The 17,230-nt window shown below is 36.3% G+C and overlaps 1 protein-coding gene across 2 annotated transcripts in view; it reads left to right on the forward strand.

Moving 5' to 3' along the window:
* LOC129370372 (metabotropic glutamate receptor 4-like) overlaps positions 1–17,230 on the forward strand; it is a 164,197-nt gene that overhangs the window by 32,447 nt on the left and 114,520 nt on the right. The window lies entirely within an intron of this gene.

Genomic DNA, 17,230 nt, shown 5'->3' on the forward strand with positions numbered 1-17,230 from the left:
GGTTTAATTTTGATAATATTGGCATATGGTGTGGATTTTATACCAACAGTCCTTTCAATTAGGAAAAGATGAACAGGTTTAATGCTTATTTTCCCTACTGTGTCATGCCTTTCAATGATTAGCAATCAAGCAAGCATAAAGCAAGTGATTTCGGAATCAGACAAATGATGCATGTTGCCGGTTTGACATCACCTACAAAATTGTGACATTTTAAATGTTAAAAAAAAAAAAAAAATAAGAAAGACTAAGATGCAACCTCCAAGGAACCAAAAAATAAAAAAAATTGACAGAAAAAAAGAAAATTTCAGTTTCTTCATTGACCTAAAACCAAGAAACTAACATTACCTCAGCATTACCAGAAATGTCGATTTACACAGCATCCAAATGAAGCTGAATGAGTCATTTATTTTCCACCCAAATCTGGGAACGCATTGAGGCATTAAAATGTTCACCCAACTCTCCTTATATCACACCAAAGTCTGGCATATTCTGATAAATCCTGTGTCATTTCAATGCCTATTTGCTCTAAAATGGAAAAACGTTAACATGCTACTTGTTTCAAGTGTCATCATTTCGCTCTTGAGCAGCTAATCTACTAAATGTTTTGAGTTCGCTGCAGAGTTGGACCAGAAAGCAGCAGCACACAGATTCAGTGCTAAGCCCATCAGACAGCACCTGATGAGCTTAGCCATCAGCTCCTGTCCTCTCATCCAGAGCCAAATGATAAGTTCATCACAAGAAGACAAAAGCACTGCAGGGCTGATCTGTAGCTCTGAACCAGTCAGTATACAGCTGTCTTACACTTTACAAAGTTAGATAAATCTTTTACATGCTTCTTTACACTCCGTCTTAAAATCCTCTGATAAATCCCAGCAGTCCAATCAGACACCTATTCCCACTGAGGAGCAGCAAGTTAATGACCCTGTTTCTCATCTGGACTCATTCCTGTTTTTTCTCCAGTGTTGAGTGTGAATGCTTAATCTCCAGGGGAAGCTGTCAGCAGCATGATGAATGGGGCCTGTAGTCTGGCTCTCAAAACCTGCATTAATTTTTAAGCACAATTACTTGAACAAATTTTTTTTAATTCAGCAATGGAAGATGATTGTTGAGGTGCACATAAATCCTGGCAACTCATATAAGGAATACCAGAAAAGGAGCTGTTAAAGGGTGGAAATTAAACTGGAATGAGAGCAATGGACATAAATTTTCTTCACGTTTTGCCAGGATTTCCAAGCTGCAAATAGAGCTACGGCAGGGATTCAATCCTGCACAACTGTGAGCTGTGGTTTGCAGTTAGTGTACTATTTATGGACTGTCTCACGTCCTTTGATCAGAGAATTAACAAGGCTCTTGAAAGGAACAATTATCGGGTCCCATGGTTCACTTAAATGACTGCCTTCTGCAAAGTTTGCTTGGTTCTGTGCTAAACATTGAGGTTGTAAGTATTTCACTGTCTGCTGTGGAGACAGACAGACACTGAAAGAGACTGAGGGGAGAGATAAAGAAAGCTAAGGAGGCTATGATAGAGCAGCAATGGGTGAATAATTAATTAGGTTGTGTAATTGTACAAAGCCAAGATGCACATAACAAGACTGTAAATATAGATCCTGCAAACAGGGGGAGAGAAAGAGAGAAGAGAAATCATTTCAACATTCAAGTCTATCAAATGGCCTTGATTTTTGAGGAGACCTTCCTTTTATCCCTGAGAAAATAATATTGGGCAGACCTAGAAGTTTTGACACCATGTTTTAAGAGCACAGAGGCTATTCTGGAAGAGCCCTGGACTCAAACATGCTTCCTGCTGAAAGTCACAAAGGAGCCACAAGGCGAAGCCCAGAGAATCTTCTGGGGGAGCATATCAACGGAGAAGACATACTTTTTATCTTGCTGCAGTCAGAGTTAGAGAACAATGAGTCATCTTTGTGCTTAGCGTTGTTTGCTCTCTTTGATTTCATTTATCAAGCTGACAATGTACAAAAAGACCCATTAAGAACGTCTAGCTTTTCTTGATATATTTTATGTTGTTAGAAAAACAAGTTTTATAAAGAGTTGCAAAAATTTTTTGTTTGTTTTGACCTTCTGGGACAAAACAAACTAAATATAATGCAAACAAAATATAAAATTTCACAAAACTGATACAACAGTAATTGCATAATGTGAACATTTTTACTTCAAACACTAAAGGAATTAAACTTGAATTAAACTTCTCTCAGTCAAATCCACATTCCTAAGTTTGCATACACTTATTACAATTTTAATTAAAAAATATTTTATTGATGCCAGAGGAAAATTAAATAATAATTATTGGAAACTAGAAACTTGTGCCAATACAATAGCTAATAACTGGGCACATTGGGTGACCAAATATTGTTCAGTTTAAAATCCACAGCAAATTTAAACTTTTTGTCACTGGTTTCTTTTCATTAAAGAAACAGTTATTGTATCATCATTCCCTCATGGAAAAAAAGCTTAGACACACAAATTAAAATTCTAATTTATCAATGTCCATGTAAATAAAAAAAGTCTGACTGGAGCTCTTGCTATCTACATTATTTGCATAAGAAATGTTATGATTTTTCTGATGCATAGCCATTGTGCTACTTGTAGTCTCTTGTGTGCTTTTGCAAAAGCAAGTTTCTTTATGATCCTCCCCTCAGTTAGTCTTTTTTTTTTTTTTTTAGCAAGAAGCCTTGCAGTAAGAGGAATAAGATCAGAGTTCATTGGCCTGACTTTCCTCACCTGGAGAATCATATCAGTGGCTCAAGGGTCCTGTACAGGGTTTTGTTTTGCCTCTGATGGTTCCACACTATGATTTTCAAAAGTTGTTTAATGCATCTTTAAACAAATATGAAACATTCAAAAAATGAATTATTAGTGGTGGTGAAAACCATGCTGAACCTTTTTTGAGTTTCAGATATTTCGGCTGACTATATATTTATTGCCCAGACAGTTTTCAATTATAACAACAATATATCACTTTGGTATTCTGATTTTTTTTTTTTTAATTTGGATGCTGGTGATAAGCTACACTGAAATTTAAGAAATCTTATTAAAGCTCATGGCTAATTGATTGCCCATCATCTGAAACTTAACACTGTCAATATATTTGGACCATTGTCATTGATTCAAATCTAAACAGTCAGTGCGGATCTTTCTCTTTCCTCAAACAGCCTTTGCACCACAGCAGAAACGTCCAAGGATATCAGCAAAAAGGTCTTGTGAAGGACCTGATGCAAAATTTTCAACACATTCACTGTCGACTTTAAACATTTGATGAACTGGTAACTTGTTCTTACAAAGTTTTTGGTCCATTTGAACTAAATTTTATGATGTAGTTACCAAGCCAGTAAAACAAAAACATTAATACAGAACAACAGAATTGACCTGGGGGGATCAAATCGACCTCTCTAATGGCTTATTGGACATGTTTGCCAAGAATCACAGAATACTCACAGAATACCACTTGGAGCAGGAATAAAAAAAAAAAAAAAAAAATCTGATTTAATAAATTGTGCTGGCAGTCCAATAGGCAATGATGCAAAGCTTACAATCCAATACCCTTTGATTCACAGCTTTTGTTCCAGTGTTTAACTCTCAGTTTGTCTCCTCTTGGCAGGAACATAACGTGTTTTTTCACAATGCAGCTGCCCAGCATGCACATTTTACAAGAAGGGTAAAAATATATGTATTTAAAAAAATCTTTAGTCTAGGGATTAAATCTATGTCATCAGACCAAGGGCTGAGCTGATACCCTTTTGAAGCTGGATATAGCCCACTAAGAGAAGATGAATGGTAAAAAGGAGATTTCACTCTTGGCAGATAGCAGAAAGCTCGTGTCACCTCTCAAGTTCTTTAGAAATGATCTGGCTATGACATAGAAATGGTAGCGTAAGAGGAGCAGTGTCCTTAAAAAGAAACTGGATTTTTGCCTAAGACTCTTTATAGAAGCATAGCAGCAACAACTAGGTTTTCAGACACATTTGTATTCCACTATGCCCTGCAGGACCTCTTTCAACTCCATTGTTAGAGGGAAGCTATTGTACTCAACTCTGCATCACGAAATAATTCAATCCATGAGAAAATCAAGGCCAACAAAGCTTTAGCATAATAAAAGTGCAGTGGAAAGCAACTCAGCTCAAGTACAGTTATAAAAATACACTATATGAGTCTTTGCATTAATTTGTAAGTTGGTTTATCTTTGAGTGCCTTGTAGTTAAGTTCAGGGTGGGAAACTGGGTTAGCTTAACAAATACTTTAACATTTTAAAAATACAGCTAAGACTCAATTTTGCTTAATGTGGTTCTTTCATTCAAATAGGGAGGAGAAAATCATTCTTCCAACACAACAAAAGTCTGCCTCCCACAGTTTGACTACATACCCATGTTGCACTGTGATCAATTAATCAATCCTTTGCAGATACTCCTGACATCAGCTGTTTATGTGTAGCATGAAAATATATCCAATTGTTGGTGCAGTTATGTTTTACAATTACAGTACACTCATTTACTGATAGACTTTTTGTGGATGTAAACCTTTTGATTTACATCCACAAGTCCATAGCAAGTAGTGTTTTTTTTTTATGCTACAGTAATATCTAGATTTGCAAAATATACATATTCTAAGATCGTAGGTTTAATCTTTTATATCCATAACCAATGCTGATCAACAGGCTAGCAACACAAACACTCTCTTGATATTTGAACCACACATTTAAGGCTCTTGTTGTGAAGGTTTGAAGTTGAGAGTAGATCCTTTTGTCACTCTGTGAGGCAGACTTTGCCTCTTTGACTGTCTTAATGGGGCATTAGTCGCGTCTCTCCAGGCTGATATTTTTCAAAACGCACCCACAGTCTCAGCTCATTTGTTTTATTGATTCAGCTGATAAAATGCAAACACTTCTCACTCTGTTTCAGGCAAAGCACATTTTTATAATTCGGCCTATTTTAGTAGTTTCGCCAAATGTAAGCAGACCAGCGATTAAATGCCACTCGTCAAGTTATTCTAGCCGGCTGGTAAACGCAGGCTGGGTCCAAAGGTTTTGGTCCATTTGAACTCAATTTTATGGAGATGGTTCTGCAAAGAGCAAATGTCTAGCTAAGAGTCAACTAATTTTGCATTGGCTGCAGGGAGAGAGAGAAGAGGTGACCAGTGGAGGCTCAGGACTTAAACTAAAGATCATTGTTAGAGGTGTTTGATGCATCCAGGAGTTCTATGTTTCTCTTGAGTAAGCGAAGCGTTTGAGTTCTGACTGGTCTCAGGAAAAATCCAGACCAGTTTATCACATGTTATACAAGACAGAGTAAAAATATGGACTCAAGACCATACAAGAAAAACAACACTACTGAGAAACAACTACCAATAACTACCTTTAGAATAATGGTAGAGACTCTTCTTACAGTGGGGTTTAGAATGGATGATGGTTTCTCATGTGGTTTAAACAAGATTGTGATCCCAAGATTTGACTGTTACAAGTAATATTCTAACTCATCAAGCAGGCAATAGTTTCCAGTTTGTTATCATCCAATTGTGGTGAGCCATGTGCAAAATGAAGTTTCAATTTGCTGTTTTTGCTGACAGGAGTGGTACTGAGTGTCTTCTTCTGCCGTGGCTCTTCTACTTCTAGGTTCAATGTGTGTTCACAAACAGGTTTTAACTAGTTTTTATTTTAACTACTAATCCATTTCTGTAATCTCGAGCCAATCTTATTAGACTCAAGGAATATTTACTTCTTTTTGGACTATTTAAACTAAATTGTCTTCATGTTCTTTAGTAGCCTACATGCTTGAAAGGCCATGCCCAAACACAATTTGAGGGAAATTCTCTTCCAATCTAATTACTTATTTTATCAAGGAAAATACTTGTATTTTCCAGATATCTCTCAGCAGAGGTCCATTGTTTCACACCCATGAAATAAATCACTCTGCAAAAGCCATTGTTTCAGGCCATAACATACACTGTGTGCCATTTTCTGAGCCAAATGTAATTGGTGTGGAAATGACACCCACTTGGAACAAACTGCACTGCATCAGTGGCGTTTGGTGCCCATTCTATGCTCCCTGAATGAATCACCTATCAGGAAATGATGAATTTCTTTTTCTGTCCAAAATAACACCACTGAAAAAAAGAACTTCCGGTGTTGAAGAGGGAAATTCAGATATAGATTCAAATCCCTGTAACACATGTACTTTATTCTGAAAGAGAACATGTGTTTCATTGCAGAGAAATATAGGAATAAGGGTTTTATTATCTTTTAAAAAGTACAACTTCACTGCCCTCACAGCTTAAACATTTATCAACCTGTAGAAACTTTATAAACCAATAATAAGCAGTGGAAGTGCATGTAGCAGCGTACACACTCACTGGAGTTGATCTGTATTTCGTTTTTGGAATTATTTATTGTTTCACAGCATAATGTGAAGGTTTCTCAAACTTGTCTACAGTGATATGGTAACATATCACTACTGATAATTTTAAAGCTACTGCTTCATATCCTTCCATGAGAGGGAAAACATGTTACATGATTAAGGATATTTTACAAAAAAATAAAATTTTTGCCAGTTTTTCTAAGTCATGTATGTTTTTTTATGCACCCTGGTTGTAGAAATTATTGCATGAATCACTGAATTCAACAATTTACTAAAGTGAGTAGTTGTACAACACACAGAGAGGTGAAAATGAAGAAGACCTTTTAAAAATAGTACTGACCAAAACATTATTTCTTTAATCTGTCATCTAATATTTTGTCTTCAACCTGGACATCATTCTGTCATCTAACATTATAGATCTGATTTTAGCACTGTTCAAACAACTGCAACATGAAATCTTTGTTGCCCTTAATTTTTTGTGCTGATTTAAAATAAATGTTTGTTTAAATCAGCACATTAGCAGCAGAAGCAATAATGCATATCTTTATTATGTACTGATTCTCCAGGAAAGATTTTAGAGCACATGTTACCCTTCTTCTCCTTTTTTCTCTTTCAATATATCGATGGTTCTCAGTACTAGTGGAAAAAGTACACTTCACTTGTGTTTCCATAGCCTTATGTATAGCAATGCACAGCATTGCCGTATGACTGGTGTTGTTCTTATGTTAAAAATTCCACTTTGTCCATTCAAGCATGCATCAACATTGAAACCCTCTTTTGACAGGGTGGCAGCAACCAGAAGGATGCAGTATTCATAGCTTCTGTCTCCAAGAGAGCAGATAAGCTAGAGCTATACTTAGAAGCTCAATTTGTGATGTGAAATATGTGATTCCAACAGATTTCTCTTTGCCCCATCCCTATTGTTACCACAGAGGGAGGTGCACTTGGTGAATTTGCTTTGTGTGACAAAACCATCTCCTCTGTTCACGCTGAAATGTGCTCAGCTCTTATTCAGCTATTACTTGACTATTAGGGTATCATTTTTGGAGAGTGATTTATCGGATTCAGAGAGGGCTTTCCACGCCAGCTGCCACACAGCCCTCCTTCATTTGTTAACTATTGAGTGGATATATTTTCATTTATGTCATTAAGTTAAATACATATCCTATTTAATTTTGTTGGAATGTGAAGTGAATGACGCACGTAGCTCTTACAGTGGAAATAAATGTTTCAAAACTCCCATTCTGAATAGTAGAGTAATAAAGGCCAATGGAACTGATTTATATATCTATATGTTCACTCAGCTGGTTTGAGACTCAGACCACTTGAGAGTAAAATAGCCAAAGTACAAAATGTTTTTGATTTATTACATTTTTAAGCTTTGTAGTTGTTTTGCTCTATGTATGAACAAAACAAGTAATGTTAATGTGTTTCTTTCTAAGGTTGTGTGCAAACTTGACTCAAACGTTGGTGGAGGTGTGTGTCACTCTAGTTGTGTGCCTCCTGATTAGATACAGTATGATGGCACTCATCTATTCACTTCACCTGGGTGTAGTGCACTGTCAAATGTGTGAAAAGGAATCATGCAAACATGGGGAACTCAAATGGATCTGTGGTGTCTATTATCAAACTCATATTTTCAGCCTTTAGCATCACTGTAATTGAAGATAGTCAAATATTGTCACAATGCAACAGATTAGAATTTTTTGCTGAATACTTAACTTCCCAAAAAGGTTGCTGCAGTTTTTAGAAAAAGATATTTTATTGATGCCCATATTCCAGCAAGTCAAACACAGGTAAATCACACAAAAAGCAAAAATTAAAAGGCTTTACGCAGTTACCTGTTTTTCATTTAGTCTAAATGCTAAAGCCAATGGTTTGAGAGGAAATTGGATCAATTTGGACTTCTGCTGTCTTAAAACTTCTAAATCCCATGTTTCTGTGAACGTTTTTTTATTTGTGTTGATTTATTATTATTATTTTTTTTTGCATATTACATTTATTTAATTTTATACCAAGTTTTTACTTTTCTGATTGGAAATACTGTACTTGTTCTGAGTACAAATTTCCCTCCTGAAGCTCAGTCTACTTGTTTTATGTGAAAATAAATTTCTCAGTATCTCTTAAGAATTCACAAAGTAGCATTCACATAAATTACAAAGCCTTTTTGTTTTTTGTTAGAGGGGATTTTTAAGATTGTAGATTTTGTCTCTGAGCTTGAGCTTCAGCCTATTGATTCAACTAATCTGGATCTATAGTAACGGAAAACCCCCAAATGTCTGTCTATGGCAGGTAAAATATCGCCTGTCTGAAGGTTTTAATTAAATCTCAGTTTAAGAATGCCAAACCGTCCCTTTGTTATTTTTTCAACAAATTATGAACAAATATCTTTCGAGGTTGATAAAAGTTTTCCTCTGAAAGCTGTTTTTTGAAAAAAAAAAAACATGACACAAACTTACGCTTACATCAGTTTATGTACTTTTAGTAACATTTGCACTTGACTGTCCATGCAGCTTACTTTGTGTTTGGTTTAAAGTCTCCTTTACCAGTGTATACGCTGACATTTGGCAGTACAGAAGATTAACTACTACATCTAAAAACGGTCATATTTGTGATCTTTAGATTTCATGACAAAATGAATCACCAAGAAAACCTACACAATAGTCTAGAGGGAATTCTTATTTAATTTTATACTTTCACCTTCTTCCTCACAGGACTTATTTGGACTGCACCAGTACTGACATATAAGACAAAGTAATACTTTTATTTGGAATACAATGCACAATGTTGTGTCTGTGCACAAATTTAGCTTATTACAAAATATGTTGTAAAATACATGGTGTCATTTGCAAAAGTCTGCAGTCTCATTTTCAAAAAAAAAAAAGAAAAAATGCTGTAGCTGAACCTGCATTCTGTCCACTTCTTGTGTCTGTCTCATTTGGCACATTTAGGACAGTCTGATTACAGCGTTTGCTGTGCTTGGCTGTCTACCAGCAAAGCTCAAATGGTTCTTTTTGTGTGCTGATGTTGTAAACTGTAGTACAACATGAAAAATTAGTAGAAGCAAAGTGGGACACACACAAAGGCTCGGCTAGCATATTTTCTTGTTTTATGCTTTGCTGCTTCTTGTGCACACGTCTCTTATCTCTCTTTGTTAAAAAAAACAAACCGGGCTTGAATTAGAACAAAAGACAACACTAAGACAAACATCATGCCATTATTCTGCTTTTACAAGCCTTCCACCTATAATTGCACGTGTTAGCTGAATGTTGAAGGCTTTGGCCATGAATAATTCACATTTTTGCATACATTCAGGAATTAAAACTGCTTCCTTTTGCATCTTGTAACTAAGCAATCTGCTGTAAGGACATTAAACTTTGCATCTGGCTAACTCTTTAGAAGTGGTGTTCTTAAATAACCTTTCAGGTTTGCTTGCTGCAACACATTTTATAGAATTTTCATTCATTCATATTGGACATCAAAATATAAAATAATGTTTGGGATGCTACTTGATAACATTAATAGGATTAGAGACGTGCAGTGTACATACCCCTTTGAAATTTTATAATTTTTCCACTTTTCAAACAAACATTTATGTATTTCAGGGGGATATCATTTGATTGACAAACAAAAAGTATAACTTAATTGTAAAATGTCAAAAAAATATATTTTCTAAAAAAAAAGGTAAGTAAATATATTCTTATTTCCAAATAGAAGTTAGAACAGTGCTCTATTTGTGATCAGTGCCCTGAGTCAACACTTTATTTAACCGCATCTTGCATTTACAGCTGAAAGTCTCTAAACCTCTGCAAGCTTAGACTGACAATTTACTCCATTCCACTCTTGTAAAATAGCTCAGGCTTAGGTAAATAGAAATGGAGAGCGTCATTCAGTTTCAAGTTTTGCTGCTGATTCACAGAATATTCAAACATTCCCTTGGCCATTCAAACCCTAAAATATGCTTTGACATTGAAGAAAGTCCTTTTTGACAGGTCTTCATTGTGCAGAAAATAGTCACACTTTGACGTCAGTAATAAGTAAACTCCCCCACTGTACCTTTAGTTCTATCTTTAGGATCTAACTTTTTGTGGAAAGTCAACCTTTGCCACTTGTTCAAGTCTTTTGAAAAAGGTTTCCTTTCAGATTAAATTCTCATTTAGCTCCATGCAATCTATTTTTAAGTGTGAGAAGTTTTCCCACACTATGTTGTTTCCACCTCTGTGTTTCACAGTGAAAGTGTTGTGTTCGAGGTACTGGTTTTGCAACACACATGACATTTTGCATGCAAACCAAAAAGTTCTGTACTGATTGCATATCACCAACACGCATAAACAGAACTTTTCGCTTTTGAGGGACTTAAGAATACTGTGCAATGAGAAAAACCACCACGCATCATTACATACATTGTGCATAATAAAGATAATGTCGATGTGCTTCTCTTTGTTTAATTTTGAGATTAAGCAGATATGAGATGCCTAAATAGCTGGTAGGTCCAATTTTGCACTTTCAACCTCAGTAGTTCAGTTGTACCTCCCGTGTCAAAGACAAGCTGTGACAGACTGTTAATGGAATCTGCTTTGAAGAAACTGTTAATTAGTGAATAAGAATCTGATCCAATATTCACAGCTGGTGGAGCTAGCTAATAGACAGTGTCCTGGAGAGGTAGTGAATGGTATTACTGAACTGTTATTTAGAAAAGGGGAAGTGCCTAATCTTTGTTACAGAGTTTGGACGAATACAGATTGCCTGGTTTATAGCTCAGAGTGCTGGAATGAAACTTCCAGCACTCTGTTTTTTTCTAGCACAACATGTTTTATTGTAACTTTGTTTTGCTTTTTAACTTTATCATAAATAAGACGATTTCATGCAGAAATAGGAATGCAGTGACTCAGATTATGATGCAACTGCTTAATTTCCAGTCTCCTCAAAAGTGCATCTCAGAGGCTGCTTAGCTTTGCTGTGAGGTAGAGTTACAGAGGCAGCACAGACACGGCATGAAATGAAAGTGCAATAAAGTACAAATCCAGTGAATGCAACCTGACAAACATACACTTCAAACCATTTTAAAACATTTAAGAAAAATGAGGGTTTGTTGTAAAGCGGAGTTGTCAGTAAAACAATAAAACGTTAATCTAGTTTTACACAACCCTCTATCTTAACACCTCTATGATGTTACTTTATTTGTAATATGAAGCTTCATTCTTGTAAGTCTTTATGAGAGCTGTAAATTCACAATATTTTAGAGACACAAGGATACTAAGGTGTCTGTAAACTGTTTTCTTACCAAATACTGTATGTGGTGTGTCAATGCTTTCAGTGGATCTGTCATTTCTTGGCATTGAAGAAAGTCTTTTTTGACAGGTCTTCATTGTGCAGAAACAATAGTCACACTCATCAGTTTGACGTCAGTAATAATTAAGCTCTTGCTCTTTTTGTATTGCAGCAGAGACTCACACACTAAATAGTAGTCACATAAAATAATGACACAGATGAAACTGATCTTTTTATTTGGCTCTCTGAATTAAACTCTGAGACCCTTAAATACAGTTAAACACCAGCACATTGTGTACTTCTTGCTTTGCTTTTTTTCTGTCTTGGGCTATTTTTTTCCCCCCCAACTAATCTTTTGCAGAAATTGTGCTTATTTATAACTAATCTGCAAAAGTGAATGTGCTAGAAAATAAATCTAATGGTGGCTGGATTACATTCAGTATGAAGAGGAATTACAGATACTGAAAATGGAAACTGGCACACAAATATATTGGAAAATAATTCTTTGTTGCTTCAGAGAATTACTCATGATAGTGACTCCTATCACCAATGGGTATTAATTTTAAATAGGGGAAAGATAATCACCAAAAAAAAAAAAAAAAAAACATCTGGACCAGCTGCACAGGGCGGGTTTGAGATTCTTATGTGATAACTCAGTAAATATAGCTGATATTATGGTGTTTAGATGTTACCTAGATATTTATTTTTAATCAAATCGAAAAAGCCACAGATATACCTACAGCTGTTGACCAGCTGTAGGTATATAAGTAAAACAGTACACCTAATGCTAATGCTTTAGAAGAAAGAAAGCAAGAAATTTGAGTGTGCTGAGATGACCAAAATATTTATGACCAGACAAGTGAATTGGAGTATCTTCAATATATGAAGGACCAGTACATTGTTAGGCCTTTATCAGTGTACAGTATCACAACTCTAAGCTGATAGGTGATTAATAAGTAAGGTTCTCTGTTGAGGTACTCAGCCAACAGTTGGCTGCTGAATAGACGTGCTGTGGAGGAGGTATCAATAAGCTTCTTTCTGCCTCCTGGCAGGCAGTGTGCAGCAACAGACAAAATACTCTTTGCTCCATAAAGCAAATGAAAATCACATTTCGACATTGGTAACAGGTCCATTTAACTGAAACTACAGATTTACTTTGATCATAAGCTGTGTATCTTAGCTGGGGGCATTATTGTTTATCTATTAGTAAACCTTTCCCTAAGGCACTGTTTTTTAAAGGCTTACATGGACTTGAAACAGGATCTTTGCAGTTGAGGTATTTTTTAGCTGTTCAACATCAGAGAGTAGTACATTAAGTGAACATGTTTGTTGCCAGTGAGGTGTGCAAGAAGCAGCTCTAGGAGACAGGATTGTTTTTCTCAGAATCTCCACAGCTTAAAAATTGCTTCCTTGCCATAAACATCATGCATAAAAGAATAAATACCAAACCTCTGGCTGGGAAAAATACAAAAGCCTGCTTCCATCCGACCAGAGCACAGGCATGTGGGCATTGCAACGCTCCATCAACTGAGGACTTTATCTCATTCTCTTTTGTGATCATATTGGCCTTTAGGGCCTAAGTATCTCCTCTGCTGAAGCATAGCGGCCAAAACAGCAGCTCCCCAATGGATTAGGACGTCACTGACAGACAAAAGCCCTGCTCTGCTCTGATGGGCTTATTAGTGGAATGCATGTCATTGCAGGGCTTTGCAGTGATGGCACAATCTGAAACTGACTTTGTGTGTCTCGCTGTATTTCTTTGCAGATTGAATAATACATGCCATCATCACATGATAAGGCTCAAGAACAAATTCAGCATATTTATGACAGTTATTTATTATTAACTTTGCTCAAGTGTAAGAGGATAATCTGGTAATCGTATGACGACTGCTAGATATTAGGCTACTATCAAATTTATGGGAACACAATAAACTCTGAAATTGGTGGCATTTTCATTTCTTTATGTATATTTCAAATAAATCATTCAGGAAGTGCAAGAATGAAATTTTGTGCTTGCTTCATAGTCTATGATGCTTTTTTCTTTCAAACTGAGTGATGTGCAACCAGTGCAATGATAAAGCAGGACTTAGTTTGAAATTTAAAACAAACACAATTCTTTTTATAGAAAGGCAGCTCTTGTTTCTTGGCTGTGTTTTCACAGAAACAGTCTGGCATTGTGGGAGTTTGGTTGTCACTTTGGCTCAGTGGTTCTTGGCCGACTTGAAGCTGTCAAATGATTCAGAATAAACACTTCCTTCTTGGTGATCTTTGAATATTTGGCAGACAATATGTAACAGTGCACAATTTTCTTTAAATCGCTAACATTTATTTTACCATGAGAAGCTTCTGCTTTTTGTTGGGGCTTCATTTAAATGACAAACTCTTAATAATAGTAAGAAAAAATGTTTCAATCAATGATTTTAGAGAAAATATACTTTGGAAGGAGAGATCTGGACACTCACTGACATTAAGTAGGAGAGGAGTTTTCATCAGCGTCTTAAGACAAAAATATTTGAATAAAAATCATCAAACCCTTGTTTAAATCATAGACACAAAGCCTTACTCTGGAGTAGAAGTATAACACTGTCATCCGTCTGTGTGGTAGCGCTCACAGCAGCAGGGGACTGAGTGAAGAGGAAACTGGAGCACCTCCTCACAGTAAGGGGAGCCAGTACAGTATCTGTGTTGATTTCGCTATTCCCCCAACTCCCCTGCCCTCCCGCCCCTCCAACTCTCCGCTCTCTACAGACAGCTGATGTTTATCTGCTCTGCCCATCTGGGCCTTGTGACTGAACATCTGGTAAAGCTGCCACTCTGTATGCAGTGTTCTGCGACTAATGACAGTAAAGGGGCAGCTCTGTCCACCCCTTCAAAATAGTCAGAAAGGCTGAAAGGACTTCATTCGAAGATGTCAATGCTTGTTATGTGGGATTACTTCCACAGTTCCAAAATACAGGCCTTCAGATGCATTGTCTATGGCTATTGATTAAGTTCTCTTTAAGAGTTCCTTGCATGCATCTTGCAAACCCTCATAACTCTATAAAATATTGCACAAAGACAAGGATGTGCTCAAGTATCCCCTTTCTAGTAATGTAGTTTTTGTAATGTTATCTTCAGCCCAGCCATGTTACCATGGATTTTTTTTGAGCAAGACTAAAAAAACATAAGGTCATCACAACTCAAAGACACCATACACAGTGGACAAAGGCACTATTGGGAAATTGGACAAAATAATTTGTAAATGTTACAGCAATTGCCTGATAATAAAGTTGTGTGATCTTATGCTATGTTATGTAAATTTTACTGTCTTCACTATTGAATGTTCATTCACCTTAGGATACCAAGTGCTTTGAGTTGCTCCCATTGATGGTAGGTTGACCCACTTTCAGATTAATTCAGCATATAATTTATTACACCACTTAGGTCAACTCAGACTTTGTATATAAAATTTAACTTTGAGCCCGATTACCCACCAAGAACACTCTCTTTAAATATATTTTAGAAAAGACATATTCTCTCACTGCATGTGAAACCTCTGCCATGAGACACCATGACTATTTTTTACTCCTTTAGTATCAATTAATAAAAAAGCTTTATATAACCATCAATAACATGCAGTTGAACCATTTTGAAATGCTGAGACTCCACTGTTTTTTGTCCACATACACTCAACACACCGGTACACCCATTGCTTGTTAGCACAAATAGCGAATGAGTCAACAACATTGCAGAAATCTAAAGCATTTGGTGAATGCAGAAGACTTGAAGTTCAAACAGAACTTCAGAATGGGAAAGAAAAAGGGATTTCAGTCATTTGAAATGCGGCAAGGTTGTTGGTGCCAGATGGGCTAGTCTGATTGTTTCAGAAAATGTTGACACTTGGATTTTCACACTATCTCTTAGGTTTATAACAGACAATGTCACACACCTTAAGTCATCTGAGACAGTTTTTATCAACATGACAATGAGTTTACTACACATCAAAGTCATACAGCACTATTCTATCATCTCAATATGTACGAAACATCTCTGAGGAATGTCTCGGATGTGTTAAATCTATGGAATGAAGACTTGAGATTGCTCGCTCTGGTATTTACAGAATATAACTAATAAACTAGCAACTGGGTGGAGTTCAAGATATGTAATGAACAATGCCTTTTTCATTCTTATGGCACCTGTCAAAATACATGCTTTTTAAAATTGTGATTAAAAAGCTGAAGTTGCTCCATGATCATTACTCTTCTTCTAAAATGTTTCTCAGTTTACTTTTAGTCTTTTAATTTCCAACAATATGTGCGTGAATTTCTAGGTGATATGCATATCCTGTCCTTGTCTTCAATGGTTCTGATGGAATGAGATGTTTTGCAGAGCCTGCTAGGCTTTCATCCATTATGAATGCTTTGTTTTAGGAGAGTGATTTCTGCAAGAGTGATATAAATATCTATTTTTGGTTGTGAGAAGCAGCTCACGAAAGACTACTTTGTTGAGGAAAAGTTGGTGACTTTTTTTTCTTGAATTCAGTGTCCAAAGTTGAAGAAAGCAAAGACGCATGTTTCATGAGGAGTAGCAAATCTTTTTATGCCTCCACTTCAGAGGTCTGGTTGAACAAACGCACACTCAAGGTTATAAAAAAAACAACAACAACAAAAAACCTTGCAATTAGGGAGTCCTTACAACGAGTCAGAGTCTTTCTGTCTTTAATAAAATAATTGCGAAATATCACAACTCCAAAGTGTTGTGTTTGACAGCTGGTGCAATGTAGTGCAACAGCCTGAACGAAATTCTGCCCCTTGTGTCCTCTAGTACCGGTCACACCACAGCAGGGGGATTGTATGTTAGCACACAGAGGTGAAGCCTGGCAGATGTGAGTTTGTGTGAATGTAATGGTCAATTAGGAAAGAAATGGATAGATGCAGATCCACCATTGTTTAGTGCGAACTGCAAATAACCCAGATGTACACGTAAACATGCATATCTAAGGGACTGTTTTCATATTTGAATGTGTGCCCACCTTGCAAAAGTATTCTCGCACTTACAAATCACAGACATTAATGTATGATAGCAATTTCATGTGATACACAAACTGAAGCAGCACATTGCAAGAGCATCTAACTGTACACTACAGAGAGGAACTTCACAGGAAACATCTGACTTTCATTTGTTACAGAAACACGAGGATTGTTGTCTCAATCTTTGCTATTTAAGAGCCATGATTTCCAGACTGCTTCTTGTCAGAGCTTTATACAACTGAAATGTTATTTGCACCTCAATTATGTATAGTGTACCCATATAACATAGATAATGAAAGAAAACATATATCAGTGTCTGCTATTTAGACTCATAATTTGAAAGTTTCTGAATGACATCATTTACAAACACAAAAAGTTTTTTTGCTTGCTTTTTCTTTTTAATCAACATTTTGGACCTATGGGTGTCCAATAACATTAATTTCTGAGAGAAACAAAGGATGTACTACAAACACACATTTAGGTTGCTGTAATCGTGTTTCTGGGTCACATGACAAGTTTGGATGACATTCTTCCTGTGGATATTCTCCCAGTGCTCTGCAGCTAGGCACCGTCCCATAAAGTGAA

Source organism: Poeciliopsis prolifica, unplaced genomic scaffold (genome assembly GCF_027474105.1).
Source record: "Poeciliopsis prolifica strain line A6 unplaced genomic scaffold, Auburn_PproV2 SCAFFOLD023, whole genome shotgun sequence".
NCBI lineage: Eukaryota > Metazoa > Chordata > Actinopteri > Cyprinodontiformes > Poeciliidae > Poeciliopsis > Poeciliopsis prolifica.